Source organism: Capricornis sumatraensis, chromosome 13, assembly GCF_032405125.1.
Source record: "Capricornis sumatraensis isolate serow.1 chromosome 13, serow.2, whole genome shotgun sequence".
Taxonomy (NCBI): Eukaryota; Metazoa; Chordata; class Mammalia; order Artiodactyla; family Bovidae; genus Capricornis; species Capricornis sumatraensis.
The window spans coordinates 26417418-26445185 of record NC_091081.1 but is presented as its reverse complement, the minus strand read 5'-3'; the positions used below and the strand labels follow the sequence as shown (position 1 = coordinate 26445185).

General features: G+C 44.8%; 1 protein-coding gene and 1 non-coding gene across 3 annotated transcripts in view; both read right to left on the bottom strand.

Annotated features, from left to right (window-relative positions):
• FYN (FYN proto-oncogene, Src family tyrosine kinase) overlaps positions 1-20714 on the bottom strand; it is a 117060-nt gene extending 96346 nt beyond the window's left edge. For both annotated transcript variants that reach the window (XM_068985356.1, XM_068985357.1), the window contains exon 1: positions 20649-20714. The gene's annotated coding sequence lies outside the window, so the exon portion shown is untranslated. The remainder of the gene's footprint in view (positions 1-20648) is intronic.
• Positions 4686-4789, bottom strand: LOC138090017 (U6 spliceosomal RNA). The gene has a single exon (XR_011145843.1). It is a non-coding gene; the product is annotated as a U6 spliceosomal RNA (small nuclear RNA).
• Positions 20715-27768: the final 7054 nt, after the last annotated feature.

The window sequence follows — 27768 nt, the reverse complement described above, 5'->3', positions numbered from 1 at the left end:
AGGGGTATGTATGAATGGATATTATTTTTAAAAATTTCATCATAATGAAGCTACATAGACTTCATAAAGGTCTAATACACAAGCTAAGTCCAGTTCCACGGCAGCTAAAATAGCCACTAAGAAGAGTGTCCTACTGACAGCCCCACTGGAGATGACGCCTGCTCTACCACTGGAGAGGCAGTATGAGGCCCAGGAGACTCTGGGAGGTTTTGATGGCCATCCCAAGGAGCCATTTCCTTCCCTTAGCTTCCTCTCACACCATCATCAGGGGACAGGGTAGAACCCAGCCCAGCATCTGGGGCAGCAGGACACTAATGAGAATTCTGGGCACGAAGAAAATTCCACTTACTGCCTCTACGTCACTCCCTTGCTCAGCAACTTTCCCATCCTGGCTTCCAAGCCTTCCACACCAGGGGCCCTGCCCTTCTTCCAGCATCTGATCCAACTTCCAGCCCATTGGTCCAACATGAGCTCCACCCGTGATGGTACACACCTCCACACAACTGCCCGTGCAGTTTCTGCATCTCCAAGAGCCAGGCCTTGGCCCATCTGCCCCCTTCAAGGAGGCTTCCTCAGCTCCTCAGGCTACACTGGTCTCCAAGTCTCTCCCTTCCGTGGCTTGTCCCCAGCATCCAGCAGGTGGGGTATTCACCTTGTTTCACTATTTCCTGTGCACGGCAGGCTCTCTTAAGGGATAGGGCCAACTCCTATATTTCCCTGATTCTCTCAATTCTTCCATCACCTTCTCCTAGTCCCTACTGCTGCTAAGTCACTTCAGTCGTGTCCGACTCTGTGCGACCCCATAGACGGCAGCCCACCAGGCTCCTCCGTCCCTGGGATTCTCCAGGCAAGGACACTGGAGTGGGTTGCCATTTCCTTCTCCAATGCATGAAAGTGAAAAGTGAAAGTGAAGTCGCTCAGTCATGTCCGACTCTTCGTGACCCCATGGACTGCAGCCTACCAGGCTCCCTACTAGAGGGATGCAATACGGTAGGTTCTTAAAACCAGGAGGCAGGGTTTTTGTTTTTTTTTTTAATTGGAGTCTAATTACTTTACAATATTGTATTGGTTTTGCCATACATCAACATGAATCCGCTACGGGTGTACACGTGTTCCCAATTCTGAACCCCCTTCCCACCTCCCTGGAGACAGACTTTTAAGGTGAAGTAGCTTCCCTAGCCTTTTTTCTGACAACAGCTGATGAGCAACGTCTTTCTTCCAGTTTGTTTCCTGGCCTCCTTCCCTCTTTCCCCCCTTCTTGCTTGCCCCATATTACATTTTCCTTGCTCACTCTTCAGAGTCTTTATCTCTATGGTTTCCTTTAGCATCTTCAGCTCTCATTCAGCTGCACTAAGGGTGGCAATTCAGAATGCAGGTGATCTCGTTCTCTCGCCCTGGCAGCCAGGAATCCCGAGTCTGCTGCATCCTCCGTGTCCCATCCCACTGAGGACTGCTAACCTCACTCCCTCCTCCCTAGCTCTTCTTCTTGCCCTTCAGGACTTTGGTGGGTTGCATCATCCATTCACTCATTTATTCACTCACACACCCAACACCTAGTTACTCAATGCCCTCCGTGTGCTGGGCACTGTCACTTAAACTCATAGTTGCAGGTCTTCTTTCCTCAACTCAACTGGAAATCCCCTGATGGTAAGGGCTGTCTGCTACAGTTATTTAAAGGTCACCAGAGAATTTAGCGGTGCACTCATAAAGTGCTTGAAAAATATGTAACTGATTGACTGAAGCTAGAAAGAGAAAACAAAGCAAAAGACTTCAATTTTCATTCTACTCCCCTCCCCTTTGTGTATGACTAGCAAGATAGCATACAGACAAAGACCCACAAGATAGCATAGAGACCCACTCCAGCAGGGTGAGCATAGCCGTCATTTCAATCTGTTTCTGCCCAGGCCAAATGAAATGGTGATGTATGTGAAAGCACTCTAAGATGCAGAATATTTTACAAATATGAAGCATAGGCATCACCATCATGATCATGCATTATCCATACCTCGGTGTGGAAAGTTTGATTTCAAACAATAAGCAACCAAGTCACCCCATCTTGCACGCGCCTACAACCAGCAGCAAAACACACAGCTTGGAAGAAAAGAGCTGACAGGCTGACAAAGCCCAAATGGAAAATAAAAATGAGCAAGAACAGCCACACACCAAAGAGAGCAAGCCCGTACTGCTTGGAGGAAGAAATCCTTTAATTGCCTCCACACTCCTGCTTGCTTCCATCTGCTTGCATTTAAGGAAGCCCAACTCCTGGGCCCCTCGCAGCTTCGGGGAAGAAAGGAAATGCGTCCCAAGTGCTTGGATGGCTGTAGCAGGCAGGAACCAGCAAGGACGGAAGGTCCACAAACAAGTTTAGACTGCAAATTGGGCAACAGATTTAATGTCTGTTATGCACGACTGAGCAAACTCTCGTTCCCAGTTTAAGACCACATGAAATAAAACTGGCAATCTTTCTCAGGAGGAAGGCAGTAGTGCAGGCAGGAACACTGCAGCGGTCTCCCCATCCCTAGCCTAGGAGCCCCCATTCCACTCACCACCCCCCACCAAGGAGTCGCAAAGGATCCAAGCTGCAATTAGGCTTTCTGTGGGGAAGTGACCGGAAGTCAAGCATCTCCCTCCTTGGTGTGGTATAACTAACACCCTGTGGGGGTCACCCTTGGCAAAGCTCCCAAGCTGAAATCTTTGTTTTCAGAAATGCCAGCCTTTGATTCTAGACTCACTTTGATCATTTCTCTGCTGCCCTCCCTACCTGATCCCACAGCCTTCAGTCTGCTGCCAGCCTTTACCCTTTCTGGGCTGCATGCTCAGGACCGTCCTGTGCCCCACAGTGTGATGGAGCACCCGAAGGGGCAGTTAGATAGTACACACACATGCAGCATCCTGGAGAACAGGCAGTCCATTTTTAGATGATGAAAGCACGGATGGGAAGAGACACAATGTATTCGTACCAGCAGTGAGCAGCAGGGATGTAAGCCCTCATCTCATACTCACAATATATCATACACATGAGAGCAAAGGGAAACCAGTGCTCAGTGGGCCCAAGACCATGCTGGGTGGCTTCACATACATGTGTGCACTCAGTCACTAAGTTGTGTCCGACTCTTTTGAGACCTCATGGACTGCAGCCTGCCAGTCTCCACTGTCCATGGAATTCTCCAGGCAACAATACTGGAGTGGGTTACCATTTCCTTCTCCAGGGCATTTTCCTGACCCAGGGATCAAACCTGTATCTCCTGTATCTCCTACAGTGGCAGGCAGATTCTTTATCACCTACAGGAGATTATCAGGCAGATTCTTTATCACTGAGCCACCTGGGAAGCCCTTTCACATACCTCTATCTGAGTTCAAACCTTAACAACAGTCCTACGAGCTGAACTCAGAGGAGTTAAGCAACTTTCTCCAAGTCTCACAGCCAGTAATGGTGGAAGCTGGGATTCACATCCAGGTCTAATTACAAACCTTGCTCTTCCTTGTAGCCTGTACTGTCTGGACACCTCAGGATGAAGGACACTGATGGAGTACTTAACGCAAGAGATAGTTACCTCTTGAGGGCTTTTGATTCTACTCAGAGTATAATCAAAAAAGAATGGTATGATGGTATGAACATCAGTGAGTCATATGGACCCCAAGATTCAATTGGAATTTTGGAAATCAGTGAGTTAGGCTGACTTGGTTCCCTGATGTGATCATAGTTTTGCAGTGTGTGAGGATTCTGGGTATGTAGCTTTTGTATAACTAAGCAGCTCCTTCATCCACAGCAGGCTAAAGCCAGAAGGGCAGAGCTCTCCCTGGGCTTGGAGCACCTGGCCTTGAGTGCTAACGGGCAGGCTGGGTAATGCAAATGGCAGCCAAGCCTTGGCTGCTGGGACACACAGTGCCCCCTGGAGGAATGGGAGAGGGCTGCTGGCTGTACTCCCAGGGTCTCTGTACCTTCAGCAGTTCCTAGCCAGCTCCCCAGCCAAAGCAGGGCCTGTACCACACGATGGAGTGGTGCAGGTAGCTGCGTTTGTGAAGTAGTGTAAAAAAGTTATGTTCTTCTGCACTAAGGAAGTGCTTCAACATGCAGGATGTATGTTACTATGTAAAATGTCACTTTGGGTAAATGACTGAATCCCACCTAAGTGACCAGAACTGGAGAACTGTCTATCATCATGTCCCTCCTCTCACAGTAAAGGAATCTAGTTTTCTGAGTTCTCTAAGACCTCACCAGGGAATGTTGATAAGGTCATTTCCAGGTAATTTCTGTCACTGGCTTGCTATTTTTAAGATTAAAATTCAAGGAAGTTTCCAATCTGTGTCTTTTGAACAGATATCCATAGAATGGGTATCTGAAACTAGCTTGTTTATGTCCTGCTTGATGAGAAAGACAAAGTCTGCTTCTACTGAAATTCCCCACCACCACCAATATTTTATTGTGAAAAACTTCAAACACAAAGTTTGAATGATTTTACACTGAATGCCCAAACACCATCTAGCTTCTGATATTCACATTAAATGGTATTTGCTTTATTATACAGTTGTACATCTGTCCATATGTGAAACCTGGACCTACTTATTATTATTATTATTTTTACTTTATTTTACAATACTGTATTGGTTTTGCCATACATCAACATGAATCCGCCACGGGTGTACATGAGTTCCCAATCCTGAATCCCCCTCCCACCTCCCTAAAAAATATGGAACGCTTCAGGGATTTGTGTCATCCTTGCACAGGGGCCACGCTAATGCTCTCTGTATCATTCCAACTTTAGTGTATGTGCTGGGCTGGGCCTACTTACTTTTTACGGTCCTTATTCTTCTAAGGTGTAGCTTAGGGGGAAAAGCAGACTTCTCAGATGCCTCTGGGAGTGAACCCTACTTGAGCACTTACTAGTTGAGGGCCTGGCAGGTGTGTGATTTCTGAGAGCTTCCATTTCCAAGGTTATAAAATGCGGGTAACAATGCCTGGGACTGCTGTGAGCAGTAAATGCAGAAAAGTGGGGGAAACACTTGCAAGGACATGTAACCAACTTTTAGTTCGCAGATTACACTTTTTTCCTTATCTAGGAAATAAAATTGAATTCGTCAGAAAGTGATAATAATCCAGGCACAGAAGAGCAGGAATAGCACAATGTGGATGATCACTGGAGCTGGGTGATATGGGGTCCACTACGTGACACTGTCTACTTTCTGTAAATTTGAAGCTTTCCATCATAAAACAATAAAAAACAAACTAGTTCCTGGGTTTTGTCAAGAATTTAAAAAAGAATTCTATATTTGAAAAAAATTAGTAAGAAATCTCTGAGGAAGTAAGAAAGTAAGAAGCAATGACTCTGGGGTTTCCAGGGTAGGGTTAGGGAGGCCCCGTCCTCTCATTCTCACACTTACACTCTCATGGGGTGGGGGTGGGGAGGAGGAAGGATGGACTTGGCACTTTGTACACACTCCCCAGGTGACTGGTTCACTACTGGGTGAGAACCTTTGTATCAGAAGAAGCGTGTGAAACCACACTTTCCAGCATATTAACTGCAAGAATAAATACTTTGCATAATGCAAAGCTTGTGCCTCCAGCTAATTTACAAGCAGATGACAGCACGTGGAACCCCTGATTGAGCAGAGTAAAAATGGTTTGTAACCAAATCACCTCCCTCTGTAAGTCAGGGGTGGGTTAACGAAGGACCCAATTAGACTGCATTCTCTCACATCGCTTATCAACTGTCTAAACTTGTAGAGCTAAGGGATGCCTCAGTGGTTTTCAGACCTGAGAAATGTGGAGGAAAAAAATAGCCCGTGAACAATGTTTAACAGAGACGTGAAAGGAAAAGCTTCACTTCTTTCCTTTAAGACAAAAGAGTCACCCTTCTGCTTCGGTCCCCTAATTCCTTCCCTTTCCTGCTGGGGCTTATTCTCTCTTGTTCTCCCTGGCTGGCTGTGGGCAACCAGGAGGGGGCTGTGATGGGACCGCTGCGTGAGGCAGTGCAGGTCTCCGGAGCCCTTGGTGAGGGCGGAAGCGGGCTCTTTGTGGGCGGGATGGCGGGGGAGCAGCGGTACTGGGCTGGCCAAGGCTAGAGACCCAGGGGAACAACACAGTGGCTGCCTCTCTGTGGTACTCCGCAATGAGGGTAGAGAAGAAGAAGGCTAGTAGCAGAGGGAAATTACACACACCCACACCGCCCCCCCTGCCCCCCACACTCCCTCAGAGGATCCAGCTGGACTTTTATACCCACTGAATCCTGTCCCTTCAAAATTCGCATGTTGAAGCTCTAATCTCCAACATGTCTGTACTTGGAGATCAAGCTTATACAGAAGTTGTTGCTGTTCAGTTGCTCAGTTGTGTCCGACTCTTTGTGACTCCATGGACTGCAGCACGCCAGGCTTCCCTGTCCTTCAGATCTCCCAGAGTTTGCTCAAACTCATGTCCCTTGAGTCGATGATGCCGTGCAACCATCTCATGCTCTGTCTCCCCTTTCTCTTCCTGCCTTCAATCTTTCCCAGCTTCAGGGTCTTTTCATTAAGGTTAAATGAGGTCATAAAGGTAAGGCCCTAGTCCCTGGAACTGGTGTCCTTATAAGAGGAAGACACATGAAGGATGCATGGGCACAGAGAAGAAGATGGCCATCCGCAGGCCTTGCGAAAAAGAAGAGAAGGCTCACCAGGGGAAAAACCTCTCTGAGCACGTGTGATGAGAAAGACAAGGTTGGACAAGGAGGTGAATTTTCCAGTCTGAGGGACTAGGAGGAAGTGGCATTTAAGATGAGCCTTGCATAGATGCAAAACTATTATTACATTTAGAATGGATACACTACAAGGTTCCACTGTACAGTACAAGGGACTATACTCAGTCTCCTGGGATAAATCATAATGGAAAGGAATATTTAAAAAAGAATATATATACGTGTATAACTGAGTTACTCTGCTGTACAGCAGAGATGGCACAACATTCAGTAAATCAACTATACCTCAATTTAAAAAAAAAAAAAAGATGAGCTTTGCAGCAGATTGGATTTAGATTTACGAGGTGGGCAGAGGGCATTCCAAGAAGAGAGTGAGTGCCTGAGACCCACTGAGGGCACAGAGATGGTTTGGTTTTGCTATGAGATGAAGAGATGTGGTAGAAAGGTGAGACAGACAGATGGTAAAAGGCCATGAATGCCAGGCTAAAGTATTAAGGTCTTTATCAGAGGGTAAGGTGAGTCTTGAAGAGTTTTTAAACAAGAAAATGATCAAACTGCATGTTAACGAGGGGAAGTAAAGAGACTTGACAGAGAGTAAGCATGTATTAGCGCCAGGCATTGTGTTAGCATCATGCTTCTTATCTGCTTTCATCTTTAACTGCCATTTCGGAAATGAGAAAGTGAGGTTCTCAGAGGTGGAGTGACTTGCCCAAGACTCTACAGCTGGTCAGCAGTGGAGCGATTGGATTTAATCACAAGCTGAGGCTATTTTAAACCTCATCCTGCCATTTTAAACCCCAGGCCCAGCTTCTGTGGCATGGTCTACTTTCTTTCCAACCAGAATGGTTATTTAATGGAACAGGGCTGGGGGCATATTGTTTTTAGGCTTGGGAAGCAGATAGACTAACAGCAAAAAATTCCAACACACACGGCACCTCTAGAAATACTGCTTTCCGAGCAAAGAAGTATGTGAGCTGAATCTTCTCCTTCCTTATTATACCAGGGGTTAAAGGTCACAGATTTCCCTGTTATGCTCTGCAGCATCAAAGTAATCAGTGGTGGTAACTGGGACATAAGCTGCAAAAGGGACTTTCTAGGTGGTGCTAGTGGTAAAGAACTCATCTGCCAATGCAGAAGGCATAAGAGATGCGGGTTCAATCCCTGGGTAGGGAAGATCCCCTGGAGAAGGGCTTGGCAACCCACTCCAGTATTCTTGCCTGGAGAATCCCATGGACAGAGGAGCCTGACCAAAGGGTTGCAAAAATGTTGAACACGACTGAAGTGGCTTCATGCATGCATGTAAGGTGCAAAAATGTGCAGGGAGAACCGTTGCTCTGGGTAAGTAGGCTCCTCAGCACTGGCTGTATTTTTTTCAGTGCAGTGTCAACAGCTACTCTCAAATACTTTCTGCCCCCCAAATCCTGAAAAAGTATTCAATATCTAGGTAAATACAATGCTGTTTTCTCTGTGTACACTAATGACAGACTTAGTAAGGAATGCCATGATCAATCGGCTTTTTGGCCCAGTTGCTCTTCCAAAACCTCAGATACATTTACGAATGAGAGAGAGTAAAAATTAGGTTAGAAAGAAGAGTGAATGTTCCCAAAATATAAAAATCAAATCGCACCATGACGTGTACCGGCAGGAACTACTCACATATTCTTAATGTGCTCTCCTTTAAGAGCAATTCTTTTTTTTTTTAGTCTTTTAAAAGAAATAATCCTTGAAGAAGTAACTTGGGTGCTATTTTGAAAATTATATACTGGCATTATTACCCTCCCTAGGATACTACTGTGTCTTAACAGTTTGTTAGAGGAAAGGCTAAACTACTGGAAGCATCAATTCAACTCAGCACACCCACTGTGCCTACTATGTGTCAGCCATGTGACTTGGGCTGGGACAACATAGATCAGGATAAACAAACTGAATCACATCAAAGGCTGTTGAATCACCTTAAAAGACAAATGATGTCATAAAGACCTTGTTTTACTTTAGAACCAAAATTTGAGAGCCATCCATTTGCAAAACAGTCAGAATATTCTTTACTTCTTTACTCAAGCCTCAGGACTCATGCTCTCTGGTCCCTCTGTGAATCCTTCCCACACTGCCTACCACCTTCCACCTTCAAGGAAGCAATGGGGTAGGACTGAGAATGTGTGTATGTGTTTGTGGGGGTCTCCTCTCTTTTTGCTCTGCAGATACACTCATTACACTTTACTCTGCGTTGTAATTGTTGGACATTTAGTTCAGTCGCTCAGTCGTGTCCAATTCTTTGCAACCCTGTGGACTGCAGCACGCCAGGCTTCCCTGTCCATCACCAACTCTGGGAGCTTGCTTAAACTCACATCCATCAAGTTGGTGATGCCAGATATTGGATATTGATCTCATCCATAACACAAAACGCTTCAGGACATGTGCTGTGTCTGTTTCCCCAGGGCAGGAACAACACTGGGCACTGACCTTTAAATGCTGACTGAGTGGATGAATGATTGTTTCAACTGTGAGCTTTATCTTCAGACCCCAGAGCACATGACAGTCAAAATATTCTCCATGGTGGGTATCAAAAATTTCAATGTATGCATGTATTTTAGGATAGTAAGTTTGGCCACCTGATGTGAAGAGCCGACTCATTAGAAAAGACCCTAATGCCGAGAAAGATTGAGGGCAGGAGGAGAAGGGAGTGACAGAGGATGAGATGGTTGGATGGCATCATCAACTCAATGGACATGAATTTGAGCAAGCTCTGGGAGATAGTGAAGAACAGGGAAGCCTGGTGTGCTGCAGTCCATCGGCTTGCAAAGAGTCGGACTGGACTGAGTGACTGAACAACAAAGTTCAATGAGGTATGCTTTTCATAGAGTAAATTTCTCCCTTAATTTTCACAACAAATGCAGCTGAGGAAGAGCAGATGGTCCTGGTACACTTGCTTGGGTCATGTCCCAGGAGCTCTGACAGCAGGGCCTGGACACCAGGATTTTTAACAGCTTCTCAGGTGGTTCTGATAAAAACCCCAGGTCAAGAATCCCTTCAGCAGATGATGGTCTGCCACTGCAATCTACGTTTCCTTTCTTTTCCTCATATCCAGGCCCATCCATCACTCTCAGTCTACTATTAATATTGAAGATGAAACGAAAACATTTCTACTCAGCACCATACTTGGAAGCAAAATCTAGGTGCTCAGCTTCTTGGCTAGGGTCAACTATAATCTCTGGTTATTTACCAGAAATGTGGCTACTAAATGACATTCTGAAATGAACATGAGCTATCCACTCAAAGACATAAAAATACTTTCAAATCAGAGGGAATAAGAGGACTGTGATTTGGGAGTCAAAGTGAGCATCACTACAGGAGAGTAGTCAAATGAGAAGAAACAGCCCTTGCAACTTATTGTTCTGATTCTAAATGCAACCTTACACCTAAAGTGTTTTAAATGACAGATTTCAGGGGGGTCTGTGAATAAGAGAAATGGACATCAGGCCAAAATCTAAAGAAGACAGCACGCAGGAGATCAGGGGAAATGCACTTATTTGGTTTTATGGGGCTATTTTTCAATTAGTAGACAAGGCCACAGGATAACATATTATTTTCTCTATTCTTCACTGAGAATTTTGGAAGATGTGGAGGGCTGGCTTCTAATTAAGAACAGGGGACAACCTTTTTCCTGGAAAAAAAAAGGGAAAATGTTAGTCGCTCCATCGTGTCCAACTCTGTGCGACCCCATGGACTATAGCCTGCTAGGCTCCTGTCCATGGAATTCTCCAGGCAAGAAAAACTGGAGTGGATAGCCATTCCCTTCTCCAGTGGATCTTCCTGACCCAGGGATCGAACCTGGATCTCCTGCACTATGATTTAGATTTTTACAAATCAGGATTTCTGTTTGGGGGAAGTCCATCATAACAAACTCCAGGAGCCTGTCACCATTCTTCTGACATTTCTGTTTCTGGGAGGTATTACAGGCTAATACTTCAAGTGGCCAGAGACTTGACATTGAGTGGAAATGGAATCTGATTTTTACTGTTTCACCGCAAATAATGCTCTCAGTGTCTTTGTAAATAATGCTCAAAATGGGGCTGATATATTGGGGAAATATTTGATTAGTTCAAAAAGAAAATAAGCCATCATGAATTAACATAGGTATCTCACTATAGAAACAGATAAAAAATGTGTGATGATTTTTTGGTCTGCTGAGGTCGTGGGGAGCCTACTAGGTAGCCAGTATTTTAAGACTCATTCATTGATTAGAATGGGTCTTTAAGAAAGGATGCATTGAAAAAAATCTCCCTGGCTTTGCAAAATTCCACTGAGCTATTCCTAAGAGAAAGGAAATCATGGAAACGGCTGTGGAGAAATTTGGAAGAATGCTTCACACTATCATTTACAAGGCAGAGTGTGCTGGTCTCACCAGCCGCCAGGACTGGTGGAAAACTGCTGAGCTTGTGGTTATGGCCAAACCAAGCATCCCCTGTAATTAGAGTTAGCTGGGGAAAAAGCGACACAAAGAGGACAGAAATATGTGGCCTCAGATTAGGGGGAGAAGAAAAAAGCTGCTGAAGTTTTTCTTAAGAGACTTAAAGAATCTAGCTAGGTATGACCTTGGGCCACCACACTGCCTTGCTGCCCGATAATGGGAGCCACTAGCCATGCTGGATACTTGACATATGGCTAAATTGAGATGTACTGTTTAAAGTGTAAAGTACACACTGAGATCTCAAAGACTTGCTACAAAAATTCCAGTTATTTTGAACATTGATTACATGGTGATATGTTAATATTTTAGATATCTATTAGGTTAAAGTACACTATCAAAATTAATTCCACCTGTTTCTTTTTACTTTCTTTCAACATGGCTACTGGAAAATTATAATTACACATGCTCCTTGTCTTCTATTTCTGCGTCTGAACAACACCGACTTGGACTTTCGTTTCTTCACCTGTTAAACATTATTGGTGGTGGTAAGCTGAGTTATGGAGGGCTTGCATGGAAATAAACATTGCTGACAATAAGATGACACATGGGGTGAAGCACTACTTGACTGAAATTTTTAGCTTTAGGAAACCTGAGTCACAATCACAAAAGACCCAGGCTACTAATTTGGTTTGACCTGGACAGGACTCAACCTCTCTGTGCCTCAGGTTACTAATCTGGTAAAATGGGAGGGCAGGAATAAGCTCTTGCATGAGCAAGTAAGACCAGAGGTCTTTACCTACAATCATTCCCCATTGCTCCCAACTCAGGAGTCATTCTGCTAGGAACACTTAGAATTAACCTAAGAGGTCTTTATCCTCAGCAGCACTACAACAACTGAGGCCCATCCTGAGAAGTCCTGCTGTTTGTCTGTCAGTTCTGCTTCAGTTCTTCTCATAGGAACAAGTTTGCAGGTCCTGTTACTCCTTAACACAGTTAAATAAACACGAGAACAAGGAGTACATGATGGGTGAAACAGACAGACTTCATTGCCCTGCAAGGACTCGGAGAACATTTTTTGGGGAAAAAAAAATTCTACAGATGATATTCAGAGGGAAGTGTATTTGCTTTCCTTCAGAGCTATGAATGAAACATCTATGATTGTGCTATTAACCTACTAGTTAACAAATCCCATTTTTGTTCAGTGTGTCTGTGTTTATGTCTGAGGAGCTGCTGGCTTGCTGTGTGTGTACATGTGGAGGGCTGATCCTCAGAAACTGAACAGCCTGATCTCCCCTGTCCTGGTCCAGCGAAGCCAGCCAGCGGTCTTACCTACTGGCGGGCACCTGCCCCTTCCTCAATCCCCACCCCACATCTGTTCTAGCTCTCTGAAACCATCTGTGTGAAAGTGCAGTTCAGTAATGAACTGTGGTGATTCAGTGAAAAAGAAAATCCTATAAAATGAAGGTTTTATAATAATGTATCAATTAAAGAAAACTTCCCTGAAGACCGACTTTCCCTCTTCAAAAATCAAACACTCCCCCCAATCAAAAAAGCATCCCATCTCAAGACTAGCAATACCCGTTTTAAAAAGGGTGTTAAAAACAGAAAAACCATGAATTCCATTTCTAAGCAAAACCAGGATGAGTCAAGACAGCCTCAGCCAGCAGCCGTGGTGGTGGAGAAAACTGACGACTTGGCTGAAAAAGTATCAGAATATATAAATTAGTTGCCAATATTAAACAGTTGGAATGGTTAACACACAGATGGACATCTCTGGTGGTACTGAGCCACCTCTGTCAGAAACCCCGTGGCACCTGGCCCTTTTAGGGTGGCGTCTCTCCTGCACCTCCCTCACTGACCTTCGGTGTTCACGGACCCATCAGTCAGGCAGGCATTCATCTAAGGCAAGAACTGCAGGGTGGGAGACACAGCCAGGGTTGGGGGTCGGAGGGAACATGAATGAGTGGGAAACTCTGACAAATCTGCTTGATCTTGGCTCCACTGCAGGAGCTGGGTGACCCTGAGCAAGTCACTTTGCTTGCTAGTCTGAGCTGTTGTGAGGGAAAAAAGTGAAAGGAGTTCTATAGGTAAGGAGTCTGTGTGGTCCTGGTACGCTGTAACTGCTCTGCTCAAGTTACTCCCTATTCTGAAGGTGAGAAAGGAAAATGTTTAGCATAATCTATCATCACAGCAAAATCAAGCTGACTACCAAGAAGTGGCTTAAAAGTCATCACTGAAAAATATGAAGGCCCAGATCATTCACTATAAAGAACTGAGGAAGTGAAAGCAAAGGATAAAAACTATCAGACACTATCCCAGTGTGATAATTGATGCAAGCTAGGATTATTGATACTCAAATCTCTGGATGAAAGGTAGGTGGGGGACAGGATGCTGACAAAGGACCCAGGTACCAGCCCACAGATGCCTTACTGACTCTAAGTGCTTCTGGACGTTGGTGAGGTCTGGTTACCACCTGACCTATGAGATCCGACTGAGCACTGTGGATGAGGGACAAGCTGACAGCATCTGCCTCCTGATGTGACGTGACAAGGATGGAATACTGCCTCTGAAGAATTCTTCCCAAAAGAGGTCTCACCTGCCTCTCATGTCAAGCCTCTAGACTTAACAACTTTCAGGAAGTGAGGAGCAAGGTAAATAACCCTGTGAAGGAACAGACGCGTTCAGAAGGCAGGACATTCTATACCACAGCCAGCCGGGGACAACTGGACAAGTTTGAATAGGGACTGAGTATTAGATAATATTACGGAATTATTGTTTTATTTCTTATTAGCTGATAGCATTGTGGTTATATAGAAGAAAGTCCTTATATTTAGGAGATACATGGTGAACTGTTCAGAGGCAAAGGGTCAAGATGTTTGCAACTTTCAAATGGTTTTGCAAAATTTATATAACGTATACTACATATAATATATATCATATATTACATATGTTACATATAATTATATGTATTACATATATTGGGATAAAGAAGGTAAATATGGCAAATATAGACTAACATGTGAATCTAAATAAAGGATATACAGGTATTTATCATTCTCCCAAGCCAGTAGGTTTGAAAGTTTTCAAAATAAAAAATTGAGATAGAATCTGGAAGAGAGAGAAGGAGGGGAAAGCCAGGAAAGAAGAAGAAGAAAAAAAGATGAGATACTATCACTTCCTCCCCTTCACATAACCCCTTCAACGTTGATATACTCAAGTCAGCTTCACTGTGTGCCTTTTCATTCGACATGGTTTTATTTTTACCATGTTAATCAACTTTCATGTGTGCTCATTCAAACTGATGTAGCCACTGTCTTGGCTTCTTTGCTGGCCGACATCAAAACCAAACTGTAAACAAAGCTCCAACAGGCTGTAGAAGTGCAGCAGGTAGATAGGAAGCCTAAGCTATCATATCAAAAACTCCTAACACTGAAACCTAATTGCCCCTGTGGATGGTTTGTAAGCCAGTAAGACGAGGTCAAAGGCTTTGGGTGGAGCATCCTCCTTGGTCTCTTCCGAAGAGAATACACACAGTCTCTCTCTGTGCTGGGCACAGACAGAGGAATGCCCGGCACAGAGGGCCCAGAGAGGCTGCCTCCCCTGCAGGATGCTGCAGCGGAGGTCTGGCGCTATAGCAGCAATGGCACAATCCAAGGAACAGCTACTCTGAGTTCAATTTCACCGCAGTGCGCGCTCCCAGAGAAGGGGGAATGAATTCTGTGATGCCTCCAACATGCAGAGGGACATATTGACCTTGGATTGAGAGAGAGTGGGCATGAGCCCCAGTCTGCTGTATAGCAGCCACTCAGCCTCAGAGCAGTGCTTCTCAGCAGGGCCACAGTGCATGCTGTATTGGGGACAGTTCTTCACTGGGCAGGCTGTCCCAGACACGGCAGGACACGTACCACCCCTGCCCCACCCCTGTCCCTCCACATGCCAGTAGTTACTTTCTCTTTGAGGGCAGGATAACAAACAGGTCCGCACTCCCAAACGCCCCCTGCCTGAGACTAAGGCTATAGTCTCTGAGCATCAGATTTTATCTGGGCATGGCACCTGCTCCACCACCTAAGAAGTGGTTTGGGAGGAGCAAATGTGTGGCAGCTTCTTATGAACCTAAGTGGGTCATACAAATGGTATCATCACGTGCATTCACATATGGGCACCCTGTCAGGGCTTGGGGGGTGGGTGGGTCCCATCAGCTGGATCCTTGGTGAGATATATGACACAATGTCAGCTCTCCAGTCATGTACTAGAATACTTGTCAGCTACTTATTCTGAAAATGTTTTCCCTCCATAAGTGGGAAATTCTGGTATACAAGTGTTGCTGGAGGTAACAACCACACAACAGTGTGAATTTTAGAGTAGATTCTAAGTATGTGAACTATTGGGGCAGACAAGCAGGAGGGCAGCCTCAATTCAGCTTCAATGAGGCTGGTTTAGGACGGCGCCAAAACTGACCTGGAGACAGAAGAACACTTCTCTTAGAGAGCAAGGGATAACTGATGATGGGAATTACTTCAAAGATCAAGAGTACAAGGTTGATGCATCTGCTCAACCTTGCACCTGCTCTCATGCACACCAGAGCAGGGCCAGCATGCACAGGGCTGGCTTTCAACAGGTCATACCACTCTGTTCTTTAAAGCTTCCAGAGATGCTCACAAAAGGGCATCTGAGAGGCTGGGCAGGGCTGCTGCACGCAATCTGTACGCCCTGATAAAGGCGAGAATCGAGCTGCGGTTCATATAGGTTAGTGTGGGAGCCACCTGAAGAGCGAGGCAGGAAGACAATGCCCCACCCTCCCCACCCCCCCGCCCAGTACGCACGCACGCACGCACGCACACACACACACATGTATTCACCTGAGGTACCAGAGGCAGGGCTGGAAAAAGGCAAGAATCTCAAAGAACAAAAGTAAAACCAGATAAATGGCCCACAAGAACTAGCCATGGGTTGGAAAAGGGGCACTGGAAACAAGTAGTTGTAAGTGTGTAGTTCTGCTAATAGACACATACAGTACATGTAGTTTTTATAGTCTCCTGTGATTCTGCTTACTATTACTTGGGACATTCCTCCAAACTCTATTCGTCTTAAAAACAGCAGACTGATAATGTAACGCCCCTAAATCTCTGGACTTGGCCATCTAAATGAGATCTTTCATCCTTCTCTTCTCCAGCTTCCCAGAATGCATTTTCATAGCATTCTTGCGAGAGGAAAGATTATCAGGAAAAGAAAAATGAAGGGGAGTAAAGTCGAAGGAAAGTACCAAATACCAAAGCTTTGGGTAAGAAAATATTTAGGCAACAAGCACACAACCACACCCTTTCTGGGAAGATATTACTGGCCTTGAAGTTGGGCTAGCGGATCCCAAAATACACCTCACAAAAAGCACAGTTACCCTCCCAAAATAGGCCCTATAATTAAAGTCTTTTCAAGTGGATTGTCCTATATCACAACTTGACATATGTTGCTTTAATCTCCCTGCTTCGGCAAACATAGCCATATCGGGCTACACAAGCTCACAGTGACTCCCAGTTAAACCAGATTGTACTGTCACTAGGAAATTGATGCAAATAAACAGCCCTGAGTACCAAAATACCCAATCCCAATCATCTGTAATGAGATCTCTCTCCTCCCTAAGCACATTCTCATCACACCAGAATCACACCCTTGATTCAAAAGGATGGGCTAACCCAGATTGAAATACTGCCTCATCTCAGAGGTCATCTGAAGACAAACACATCTGAAGAAGCCGGGCTGAAATTTAAAACACGAGCCAATCTCTTTTGTGTGAATGCTGGAACCGAGTTGTGTGAGTCTCGTTTTCAGCTTTAGCTGACAGTCCTTAGGATATGTCTTCAGACACCCATCTGTCTGAATTCATTTAGATCATTTCTGGCTTGGAGTTCGTGGTGATGTAGCCTCTTAGGAGCCCTTTCAGATTTGTTATTCTTTGAACAAATTTCTTTATGTTTTCTGGTTATATACTTACATTTAATTAAATGTCAAAACATTAAAAAAATTTAAACCTTCAAAATAATGAGTACTTTAGACACTGATTTTTAAAAAATTATTATTATTTCCATATTGGTTTCACAGCCTCAGAACTACTAACATCTTGGGCAGGATCATTTCTGTGTGTGTGTGTGTGTGTGTGTGCGTGTGTGTAGGGGGGCGTGTCCCGTGTGTATGTGCCTGTGTAGGGGGCATGTCCTGTGTGTGTGTAGGGGGCGTGTCCTGTGTGTGTGTGTGTGTGTGTGTGTAGGGGGCGTGTCCTGTGCATTTTAGGGTCTTTAGCAGTATCTCTGGCTTCCATCCATTAGACGCCAATAGTACATACCCACCCTCCCCCATTGTGGCAACAAAAAACATCTTGCACACATTGCTAAACGTCCTCTGCAAGGACAAAAACAACCCTGGTTGAGAAATACTGCTCTCTGTTTACCTATTTATACATCTTTCCCTGGCATTGCCAGGGGGAAAAAAAAGTCTAGATTTTTCATGGCACCTATAAGTTTAATTTTCAGAATTTCTAACTCGCTATGACTCACGGTGAAGAAGTGGGACCTGTAATACAGTACTGCCCAGAAAGACTTATAAACAGCACCGCTGCTGTCTCAAACCAGGGGCAGGACCTGGCTTCATTTCAGTCCAGACACTGATAAGGCTGGGTTTGCTGCCACCTGATCTCTTGGATGGACCACTAGCCTCCCTACTTTTAGGAGCTCCATTCTTAGAAGACTACTGGTAAGGAATCCTTCACGATCCAGTTACCAAGCCCTTAGTAAGGAAGGGGATAAGGCTTGCTGTGTACTAACACTGTCTACAGAAGTGGGAACCCACTGTATTTCTTCTGGGGTCCAGATCCCCTCAGAGGCTGCGTTTTTAGCCCCAGACCACCCGTAGGGAGCAAATCAGGAGTGGCGCCGGGCAGGGTGAGAAAGGAAAATCACAACAGGAGATGAAGAGTCAAAGAACAAAGACGGTTTAAACTCAGCCCAGAGAAGAATGAGGAAGGAGAGCATCTTCAAATATCCAGTGGGTGGTGTGTGGGAAAGTAAGTGAGCTTGTCTCCATCTGCTTAGAGAGAGACTCAGGGGCCTCGATGATTTAATAAATACTCAGCACAGGCCTTCTGCAGGCCAGGTACTGTCCAGACACTGAAAAGAAGAAGCAAGAAGACCAAGTCCTGTTCCCTCGAGCACATACTGTAGATTAATAGAAGGTCTAGACAGCTTTTCTTCCCTCCCTCCTCCTCTCCTTCCCTTTTTCTTTCTTTGTAATAATTTGAGCTAATGTCCAGGTATTTGTCTAGTTGCTCGTCCTTTTCCCCATTAAAAAAATTAAGGTTTAGTTAACTATAGCAAAATTCACCCTTTTTGTTGTATAGCCGGTTGAGTTTTCACAAAAGTCTACAGTTGTATAAATATCAGTACAGTCAAAGCTAGCACAATTTTCTCACCCCTTTAAATTTCCCTGTGCCCTTAATTTCTTTTTAACTGGAGAAAGCTCCTCTGTGCAGTAGCAAACCTCACCTCTGAAAGAATGTGAACTACCCTCTGTCAAGAATTCTGGAGAAGAGTTTTATTTTTTTGTTAATGGAAGACTGGACCAGACAACTCCTGAGGCCATGTCCATCTCTTTGAGGCCCTGAAACTGGAGGGTTGTCACCTCTGGACACCCAATCTTAACCATGAGCTCATCTCAGTAATATGCTTGATTCTCCCTAACTTCTGGTAAAGGGCCCCACCCTAAAGCCAAATTCTTTTAGTTAAAGCTCAAATATTTCTGCCCTTCATGATGATGTTTGGCAGAAACCAACAAAATTCTGTAATTATCCTTCAATTAATAGATAAGTAGATGAAATGTGGATAAATATGGATTTTAGTTAAAAAAAATTCTGTCCAGTAACTGAATCTCTGTGAAGCCTGAATAGTAAGTATAGACATAAAAGTCCAAAGAAAGGTTTGGAAATGAGAGCCTCAACATGGTAACTGCGACCTAAACCAAGGGTACCATCTCCTTCTGACCTGTTCTTTCTCTTCTCATCATTCTGATTCAAAATAACATTAGCTCTCAAACTGAACAAAGCTAAAATAATGTGACCACGCCTGGCTATAAAGGTGGCAGGCAGGGGAGTTAAATTCGCTAAGCTGGTTTAAGAACAGGTTGACAGGGTGAGAGAAGAAGGCAAATGTCTTGAGGCTTTCCCCTGCTTGCTATGCAGTAGACGCTGGAGAAGGGACTGTGGTGACCAGCTGTGATGTCTCTTGTGATAGCAAACAGGGGGTGACTAGCCCCTCTTCAACGTCTCTTCTTCTGGAAGACACGCACACCTTTTGCTGGCTTGACCTCAATGGCAAATGTCCAGTTTCCAAACAAGGGTGTTCTGTTATCCAGAATAACTGCTTTTCACAGACATAGATAATAGACTTGTGGTTGCCAAGTGGGAGGGAGGGATTGGGAGATTGGATTAGTAGATTTGAATTATTATGTATAGGATAGATAAACAACAAGGTCCTATTGTTGTGCATAAGGAGCTAAATTCAATATCCTGTGATAAACCATAATGGAAAAGAATGTGAAAAAGAATGTGTATCTATATCCATGTATATATATACATGCATGTGTATATATATACACACATGAAAATATACATGAACATGTATACACACGAAAAAATATATGAATGTATATATATGTGAATATGTATATGCATCACTTTGCTGTATGGCAGAAATTAACACAACACAGTAAATTAATTATATTTCAATAAAATACATTAAAAAAAGACTGCTTTATTGAGTGTCCCTGCAACTTAGCTTGCTTTACTCTCACAACAATCCTAGGAGGTAGGTAATATTATACGCCTTATTTTACAGATGAGGAGACTGAGGTTCAGTGAGGTTACATAACAAATGGTAAGTTAGAACTTGGGTTTTGAGGCTCAGTGAGGTTATATAACAAATGGTAAGTGTAGAACTTGGGTTTTAAGCCATTTCTCCTGTGCTTTTGACTACTGCTAGCAAGGTCTTCTGGGTGACTGCTGAATTTAATGTTCCTGGTCTCAGACCACTGCTCTGCTGGTCCCAGGCTGGGATAAGGCATGCTGGATTCTTAATTCCCTTTCATGTCCCATTCCCCAAGCAGCTAACTACTTGTTTCTCTCTCATTTCAACAAATAGACCGGAAGGATCTCTCTCCTCTGGAAACCTAAAAACATTTTTTCTTTTTTTTCACTTCTTTTGGTTTGCAAGTTAATTACTCACATATTCCATGGGTGGCTTAGAACATAAGCTAAATGGTCCAGGGTATTCTTCATCCTGCATCTGGAAGGATTCCTAAAATCTAGACTTAGTATATCTTAGAAAACCCCATATCGCTTAATAACACCAGCAATGACAAGAAAAAATGTCGTACTGTCAGAAAATACCAGCTGAGTGTCACATTTAACTATAAAATCCATTTTGTCAAGTGCAGAGCAGATTTAAAAGATGCAGAGACAAAGCCGTGGCTTCCCTTTATGAGCACCACGTACTTCACAAGGTATCAGAGATAAAGGCAGTGACACTTACCAAAATTTCCCCCAACGATCACAAACTTTATATATACCACATGTCTTCTAACACAGCTGCTGGACTGGTCCTGAAAAATACCACAACCAAAGGAAAAATGCATCATTAGGCAGAAGTAATTAAGCATATATTGTGTTTCCCTTCTGGAAACCACAACGTCTTCCCTATTCTGGGCCCCCATGCATGGACCAAATTCTCGTTACCATGCCTCACAGTGCACACAGTAGGAAGACATTCAGTCAGCATCGCTTGAACCAATTGGTGAATCATAGTGCCACCTTGCTTGTAGAACACAGGATCAGTTAATATTATTCTGTCTCTAACCGGCAGTCCTTGAGGTTCTAAATATGCAGACAGGACACCTAAACATTGTATATTTAGCTGATAAATTACTGAAGTCACACAACAAAATGTTCCCCTCTTTTATTTCTCCTTAAAGAGTGACTGCTCGGTCTTTGGGGCTGACCGTCTTCCTGTTCAGTCATCCTGCCTATCCACGGGGCACTGGTGTGATGCGAGCCCAATTCCTGCCTTGCTGGAGCTTGGAGCCCAGCAGCTTTCCCTAGCTGGTCCAGAGGAGCCAAGAACCTCTGAAGGTGTCAGGGTCGGTAATTCCCTAAGTACAGGTACTTTGGTGACCTGTGTAGGTGAGGACAGGTAGTAAGAGTTGCTCTGCCCTCCCACAGGTCTCACAGATGTGAAGCTGTGGTTTCGGAGTGGGTGGGTCAAGCAGATGGAGCAGGAAAACTCCGTCTCCCTCACAGAGTGCTGTCTTTGCATGTGATTTTAGAGACGGCAGTCCCTCTGGGTACCACCCAGGTGGGTTTACTCAACACCTGGCAGCATATTCCACTCTGGGTCCTCCTGAGTCTGTGATCAGGAGGAACGCTGGTCCTTCAGCCTTAACAGCCTTTTCCCCCCAAATTACAGCACTTCAGGATTCCTGTGTGTCTTTTGTCAAGAAACCGCCCCCCGCAACCCACACAAGAGAACAAAATAGTTCTTCCTTTTCAATGCAGAGAGCATAATGATTTTCTCCACTGAACATCATGTTTAAGGGCACTGTGACCATTTGCACTGGCAGAAATTCACCACTGACAGACAGCATCTTCCATGCCCTGACGTCATGTCAAGTGGCTCATAGGATGAGCGGGGGTGTACCCTCCCTCCCCAGTAACTAAAACAATGAACAGATAGCCACTCAAAGAACGATGGCTAGACTTGGCACACTCTGTTATACTTAAGGATATGTAAATCCACTACAGTTGAACTCGTTCCCTTTGAATCACATTAGGTATATGGCATTAAATAAAAATAGCTGAATGAGAATCAAGAAAGCAGCATGACTTTAATCTTTTGTTTCAAAAATGGCAATGTATACAACCTCAAGAATAAATAAATAATAAGGTGTTTGTAGGTGTTCCCACACCACACCTAGTACTGCAAGTACTTTTTGTTTCTGCTGCTGTTTCATAGACTTCCCGTGGCTGCTTAAAGGTAACATGCTTGTTATGCACTGAATACAAGTATCTCTGATACAGTTTTTATGTGCATGGGGCCTTTCCCTCTTCCTTCTCCCTAACAGATCCCCCAAGTTTCTCCAGCCACAGTCCTTGTGGGCAGGTAACAACACTCCCAGCTGGGGTGGGGTGGGGACCTGCGTGGTCTAAGGCTTTGCAGGGTGCCCAGCAGCAATGTCAGCATCACCTGGGAGCCTCTGAGAAATGTCAGCTCTGAGGTCTTGCCCCTAACCTACTGAACCGGAAGCTGTTTTACAAGATCCCAAGTGACCTGTGAGCATGCTACTGATTGAGAGTCACGGATCTAAGGGAAACTCATTCCTGTTGCCAGTGACTGGTTCAAGACTGGGCATGTGATCCTATCCAGGCCAACAACAGATGCAGAATGTTTTGCTGGGAGCTTCTCCTCATTCTTCTGGGAGAAAGTCCCTCCTTCTGAATGCTGTGTGGGATGTGATGTCTGGGACTTCTGCAGCTATCTTGCTCCAACAAGATAAAGCTAGCCCACAGAGGATGCAAAGACAGAAGAAATTCAGGAAAGAAGAGTTGGGGGTGTCCACATTCAGTCAACCCTAAAGTCTGCAGAGCTACTGGACTTTCAATAAATTTCATATTGCCCAGACCTCCTTAAATTGGATAGTCAATTATCTGCAGCTGGAAAGCATCCTGCCTGATCATTCCCCAGTAAGTATTATAAAAGGAATAGAATGCCGAGGCACCATGCTGAGCCACACAGTGAAGGGCTCCAGACAAATCAGTGCATCGAGAGACAAGCGATGAGAGGAACAGTTCAGAGGCCTCTTTTGTTCAGGGACTGACCCAGTAGTATTTCTGGTTCTGTCAACCATTATTCGCTCTGTACATTTCCAAAAGCCTTCCCAATCAGCCAGTCTGAATGATCAACCAGAGGAAGTGCTGAATGCTTTCCAAATTCTTTTAATCAGAGTGGTCAACAGTTGGCTTCTGCAGAAGTCACATGGATGTCATTTCCTGCAAAGACAATGGGAAACTAATTGCTCAGCCCCAGACTCTCATAGAGCAAACAACCTGTGATATGTAATTACTGAAGGGTAAATAAGGAAAAGCTTGAGGCTCTCAGAATCTGCTCTGGATGCATGCCAATAACTTGGAGAGACAGAGAATGAATGAATGAATGAATGGGAGAGAGACAGCTGCTCTGGGAAAAGATTTAAAGGGCTAGCAACTTAGGCAGCTGCCCACACTACTTTTACATATCATTGGTACTTATTAGAGACCTTTCTGAGGAAAGCAAATAGATCTGTTATTAAATAAACCCAGGGTTTCCCTGGTGGTTCAGTTGGTAAAGAGACTGTCTGCAATGCGGGAGACCCAGGTTTCATCCCTGGGTTGGGAAGATTCCTCTGAGAAGGGAATGGCAACCCACTCCAGTATTCTTGCCTGGAGAATTCCATGGACAGGGGAGCCTGGTGGGCTACAGTCCATGGGGTCACAAACAGTAGGACACACCTGAGTGACTAACACTTCACATCATATAATATAAACCCATACATGGCTCTGGTGTCATTCTGCTTCATATATGGGAACGATGTAGTCAAGGAGAACTGAGTGTCTAAAGAGACATTTTCTCTTTAGTGTCACAGCTTCACAGCCACACCAGGATATTTTGGGGGACAGTTTTGTTGTTTTGGCATGACACAGAATGTGTTTTCTATCATGGAGTGAACATTAGTTGGCTTTCCACAGAAGGTTCCTGAGGCTCCATCATCCCAGGTTTCTCTTTCCCTCTAAACCTCTGTCCTTTCCATTCTCTGGCACCTCATACACTTACACAGCTCCAACTAACACCCTCTGTTCTCAGTTCCAAACTGCATCTCTCCATCTGTCACTCCTGTTCCCAGCCCCACCACTGCCCTGTATACAGGAAGTACCTTGAAAGCAGAGGCTCTGTATTGGACACTGACATATTTCCATGCTCAGGGCAATGGCTGGCGCCAAGTACTGCATTTGTTGAATGAATAAGTGAAAGGCCTCACTCAGATCCGTAAGGTGCTCCACAGATATTCTTGCCATCACCTCCTACCTGGCCTCTCTGCCTCTGGTCTCTCCTTTTCTGACTTTGTTGACAGAAAGGAAAGTTTTGGATTATAGATCATGCACTGATCATGCCAGTCCTAGAATGTCTCAGTTGGGAACGATTTACCAGTCTAGTTCTACACTTTACAGGTGATAAACTACGCCCAGAGAGGTCAGGAGACTTGCTTAAGGATTTATGATGAGTGGGTGGCAGAGACAGAATATAACTCAGGCTGCTGACCCACGGCTCTTGCTAGTCTGCCACTGGGCCAAAACCTTCTATACAGAAAACAAAAACAAACTCAATGAAACACAGAAACAAAACCCCAAAAACCTTCCACAGTCTTTCAGCAGAACGGAGTACGGGCTAGACATACAGGAGGTTCTCAGGAAGTATTTGCAGACTGATGGACTAGATAAGTGAATGGTACTTGGCCAATGGGAACCCTCTTAAGTGAAAGGTAACACCCCAGTACAATGAGCAAGGAAGGGCTCTGAACCTTTGGCCCCTGCAGTGCCTCTAAGCCACCCGCTAGGAACCTTAGGGCAGTGACACGGTTAGAAAGACCAAAGACTTAAACAGACTCACACTCTCCAGCTTTGTACTCCAAGTCAGTCACCATCATCCCAGACCCAACTCGGCCTCATCGCCCATTTCTTTTTTCTCCCTCACGCCCAGCCTTACCACAGCATTGGCTGTTCCCAGCACCTGTCCCTCCTCTGGGCCTTCACCTGCCCTGTTCTTCCCGCCCGCGCACCCTTACCTCCACCTGCGAGAATGGTGACCCAACCTGCCCCTCGAGCCCAACTGAAATATAAATCCCTGCCTGAAGTTCTTGTCCAATCCACTGGAATTCATCTCACCGTTTACACCTCTACCAGAAATGAGCCAGACCCTTGAGCCAGGAACTGACTCTATATCTACCTCTGAGCCGCTGGCACCTTGCCTGGCCCACTGCCTCACACAGAGGAGGCACCTCTAGTCACTTGGTTGCCTTCACAGACCTTGACCCCTTTTTAGTTCACCTCTGTGACCACATTGGCCAGTTCTGGAATGGGGCTCCCAAGTCTTCCTCTAGCTGGTGAGGGCTGATGATAAAGCCAGCATGCTTGTAGGGCCCACCCGTAAAGGAGCAGCTGTTTGAGTCTCTGCTGTCTTATTTTCAAAAGCAAAGGAAAGGGGACAGGGGCTAGAGAGGGCGACTTCCCCTCCCCTCCACTGCTCTCCTGTGGCTACAGCTGTCCTGTGCAGCGTGAGGTGCAAGCTGGGCATTTGACAGTGCTCCCTGCAAGTCCAAAGTCAACTGTCTGCAAAACTGAGGAGCTTCAAATGGCAGGATGATGCATTAAACGAGCAAGTGAGCAAACAAAGCCCAGTCGCAAGGGAGGAGGATAGGAAGCAAAAAAACAGAGTTCACTAGGAAACGGGGCCTGCTTTGTGGGGGAGGGAGAGGGGTGCTTGGAGCAGGCAACCCTGGCCCATCTGCTCTCCCTGACTGCAGGGGCCCTGGTCCTTCTGGCGTTACCACCACAAGTTGGGGAGACTCAAGCGAGGCTGTGGTGGCTGTTTGCTTTATTAGTTGCTGGAGCGGGAGTAAAGGGTGGAAGAAAAGAGTGATGAGTAGACAAAGAGATGAGCGGGGAGGGCCCTCAGCCAGCACGAAGGGGTTACTGACCCCAGGATGAGAGGCCAGGAAGGCCGGACGAGAAGGGGCCGCTGCTTCTCTCTCACTAGCCGCTGCCAGGATGAGGGGCACTCAGGCTCTTGGAGCAGCAGGGCACCCCCAAACCAGCAAATGAGCTTATCCTTGCCTCCCAGGAGGCGGCTCTCAGGTACATATTTTGGACTCCTGGGCACAACTGGTTGAGCTGTCATGCAAAGGAGTAGTCTGAGGGCCTGGATGGGGCTCTAGGGCTCCCCATAACCTCTATCAACCCCAGCAGTAAGAGTAGTAGTGATGATTTCTTCTCCTCCTTCACATAATAATTTATTATACATCATTAATTTGTAATATATTATTAATAATTATTATTTATGATAATGATGATTGTTATATTTAAACCTCTATGTTGAAGTTTTACTTGGGAAAGAAATAAATGAAGTGAATGCCGCTGCAATAATTAGTTGACTGTCAGGAGGAATACCATTCTACTTTCATAAGACAAAAGAGAATGAAGTATATATAAGAATTATATCTTCCTTTTCTTTTGGGCAATGAGTTTCTATCAGGTGATCACATTCCTTAGGTATCAGGTAAAAATAAAACAGAAACTCTGTTTTGTAGTATACTCAGTAAATGAAGCTGTTTCTAGTGATTTGCAATCCTGAGTCTGAACAAAAACACTGCTTTACTATGATGCAGCCGGACAAGTACCCAAGCCCTCTTCCAACCTGATAACCATTCTCAAGACCCTCTAAAACAGACATTCTGCAGTGGCTCCTGGGAAGGCCCTGGATATGCACACAGTATCACCATGCTACCAAGATCAAGGTTAATAATGATGTCTGCAGAGTCCCTGAAATGTAGGCTGGCTAGGATATTAAAATCCCAGAATCCTGGGGCTGAATGGAATGTTAAAGAACATCTAGTCTGGTAGTCTTTAAGCTTTTTTTTTTTTTGTTAGTATAGAACCTTGTGCAATCACATGCAGGTGTGCATACATGTGCATTTTCAGCACTTCTGCTATACTCCAGCATATTAGATAAAAGTAGAACAGAACAGCTCTGGTTCAAGGAGGAAAGGACTCAAACCACCACCACCTGAGCCATCCTCCTGTCCCACTTGGCACTTCTGGGGAGCTTGGTGTTCTAAGAACCTGGAAACCCCAGAACTAGACTCCTACCCCATCCAACATCTGCACTGTGTCCTCAACATCTCTTCCAGCCATGGTTCTCCATGTGGCAACATGGCAAAGTCAATGCCTCTAATATTTCTCTACCAAGGACCCATTTTACCTAAATCTGAGGATCCCATGTTTTGAACCACTTCATTTCTTCTAAACCTTGCATTTCTGAAAGACTAACTAATTTATTTGCCAGACCCTTACTTAGACCCAGTGAGACCTCAACTTAAACCTTAGCCCTGCTAAGCTTGGTAAATGTGGGAAAATTCCTTAATAATCTGAGGCAGTAAACCCAGCAGAAGCTTTTCTTCTCTTCCTCTGCTTTTTACTGCATTGAAACAAATCTTCATCAAAAATATCAAATATCTAGGAATAAGTCCAATAAAAGATGTGTAAGAAAAAAATAAATATATAAAAAGAATTAAAAGTCAATTTTAAAATGTGTAAGACCTTAACACTGAAAACCATTAAAAACATTACTGAAAGAAGAACCCCCCAGATCAGTAGGTGCCCAATATGCTACTGGAGATCAGTGGAGAAATAACTCCAGAAAGAATGAAGGGATGGAGCCAAAGCAAAAACAATACCCAGTTGAGGATGTGACTGGTGATAGAAGCAAGGTCTGATGCTGTAAAGAGCAATATTGCATAGGAACCTGGAATGTTAGGTCCATGAATCAAGGCAAATTGGAAGTGGTCAAA